We start from the raw sequence: 2,968 nt of genomic DNA on the forward strand, positions 1-2,968 counted from the left end.
ATTAAGCTTACTATAAATGAAAAAAATCATATATTTTAACATTAAAATATGCGTTATACCAATATTGTAATATTTTTCAGTCATTTTATTATAACTTGATACATTTTATTCTGTTTTATAATTCTTTTATTATTAATATTGTTAATAGGCAGCATTGTTGCAACCAGTATAAATTGGGTTGAATGATATTTTTATTTTGTATTTATGATGAAGCTCACAATAAACTATTGTTATTTTTTAGATATTTTCGCCTATAATAGAAATGATAGTTTTTTTTTTCAAATTTCATAGACGCTATTGAAAGAGGACTTAAAGTTTGATATTTTTTTTGTATGTTTAAAAATTCTTTATTTCAACACATCGATGAACAATATCAATTTGGGATTGATTTAAGAAGACAAACACAAAAAATACATTTACATAAAAACAATTTATTCTTGGCAAAAATAAATAATTTATACGAATTATTATTCTAATTACAAGAATTAAATTATCCTATTTTAATAATGAAAAAATTAAACCAAAATTTGTCATAAACTATTTGAAAACGGTTTATATGTTGGTTTTTAAACAATTATGTATTATATATTTATCTCTGTTTTATCAAAACAAGTATTATTTTCTATATACAAATAAAATTACACGAATTTATTATTGAATATGTTAAAGAGAGTATCAAAAATTAATAATATATTATTATAGAAGTAATATTCAGGCTAAAAAAAAACCTTTATAATCGTTCCCAGAAATGTATTTACGAAAACTAAAAGTTGTTTTTTGCTTTAATTTAATTTTAAATTTATATTAAAGAAGTTTCCCTAAACAAGAATAAGGGATGAACCGATGGGTTTTTATGAACTTTTTATATGTACATAGTGACATTTTGACACAAGATATTTTGACTGGTTTGGTCTCACAAAAATATTATATTAGAATAAAAATATTACAAAAATATTTTAATTTATCTAAAAGATAATTTTATAATGTCTTGAAGTTTTTATTTTAGTAATTAGGAAATGTTATTTGAAGAATTGTTCCCGTACACGGTATTTTGATATAAGTATTTGTTCCATTTAGTAGTTTACTAATTACTAAAACATCCGAATTTCATTCGTAATATCGTATAAGTTTTGGTCCTATTTGATCCTAAGTATTTTGTATTCGTTTTGTAAATAAATCTATAAATGTTTCATCCTTTCATGTATTTAACCCTTGTATTAGCCGGAGTTTAACTTCTAAAATCTGATTGGAAACACCTAAGCTAACTCTAATTATAGTAAACCTAAACACTACGTTAAGCTAATTAATTCTTTTAATCGATATAATTTGTTTTAAATGATATGGTTAGATATTATGACAGAATTAAGTTTCTCATTGTATTGTTAATTTAATTATTTGGCTATTGTTCATAATTAAATAACTATTAGTTATGCAAAAGTAATTGCTAATATAATAAAAACATAATTCAATTAAAAAAAATATATTAATATCAAATTCCTCCAATAATATAGTATTTGGCTTTTTAATTTCTCATCGTGGTATTAAATTTATTGTTAATTAATCAAAATAATTAGAATACAACAAATTGGTTAATTTTAATGATAAATTGTTACATTTTTTGCATTGTTTTCTGATAAATAAAATTTTATTTGTTTATACTTTATGTACAGTAAAACTATAAATTACAAGTTATTGAACTCTATATTTATTAACATAAAAAATAATAATTTTTTTTCCCCATTTTTTGTAAAAATATGTATTTTTTGGGGGAATATCTATTTTATTTTAAACAATCTAATACTCTCTTAAGTATTTTTATAAACGAACTTGATTATAACAACACAGCTTTAGAAATATACTATAAAAAATAAAATGTCACTGAATGTCTGAAATTAAAAGTTACGGTTCATTAATGGCCATAAATTGTCTCTGGCTACACTATCACAAGGATACTATGTCTATGGGAGTCAAAGTGTAGTGTCTTGATGGGTAGAAAATAACGTTGAATCCATTGGGAACAAATCTGAGTAAAAGGAATTGGTGATTTTTTTTCCATTGTCTTGTTGTTTTTACTCTTAAGTGCCATATGGCTCTCGTTTCTGGTTGGCCTTTGAAAACAACTACCCAGCAATTGCATAAAGGTAAAATACGTTAATAACTCGAGACAATCGGAAACTTCAAGTCTGAGGAGTAGAAAAGAAAAGAAAATCGATTGCTATAAATCAATTCTAGCTTTTATAAAAGTTACATAAGTGGTCAAATACAAATGGAAATATTTAAAGCTTTATAAAACTACAAAAGAAAAGCTTTAAAAAATATATTGCCTATATTTAATAACTATATTCAAACAAATTATTTCATAATAAACTATTTACATTTTATGGATAACAAAGATAGAACCTTGAACTTTCTTTAATCGCCAAAAATATTGTTAATGCTTCCAAAACGTATTATTTCTCTTTAATAGTATGATAAAAAGGTTTTTAGGTCTAAATTATTTTTTTTAATTAAATAAATATAAATTTTTAGTTAATATTTAACGCGATAATTGTTATTTTGAATCCCTCTTGTGGTCAGATTTTCAACAAAATATTAGAAAAATACATAAGATGTTTATTAAAAAAAAATTTAGTTTGATCCTTTTAATTTAAAATAAATAGTAACTTTAAATTATTATAACTGTTATAATAATTTAAAGTTAAAAATATAGAATCAAAAATCGAAAATTTTAACAAATGATATATATTTAAAATATAGCAGCCATTTGAACATAGAAGATAATTCCGGAACATTTTTATAATATGTTATTTTTAATCATTTTCTGTTGGCAGGTAAAGGGTCTGATTTTTAAAAACTTCATAATAAATAAGAAGAAAATATATAATATTTTTTATTTGTATTATTTTAAATTAAAATCCTATTACAAACATTAATATAAAATTAAAAAAGTATTAAAAATATTTAACTC

Source organism: Daktulosphaira vitifoliae, unplaced genomic scaffold, assembly GCF_025091365.1.
Source record: "Daktulosphaira vitifoliae isolate Bord-2020 unplaced genomic scaffold, ASM2509136v1 Scaffold_1, whole genome shotgun sequence".
Lineage (NCBI taxonomy): Eukaryota > Metazoa > Arthropoda > Insecta > Hemiptera > Phylloxeridae > Daktulosphaira > Daktulosphaira vitifoliae.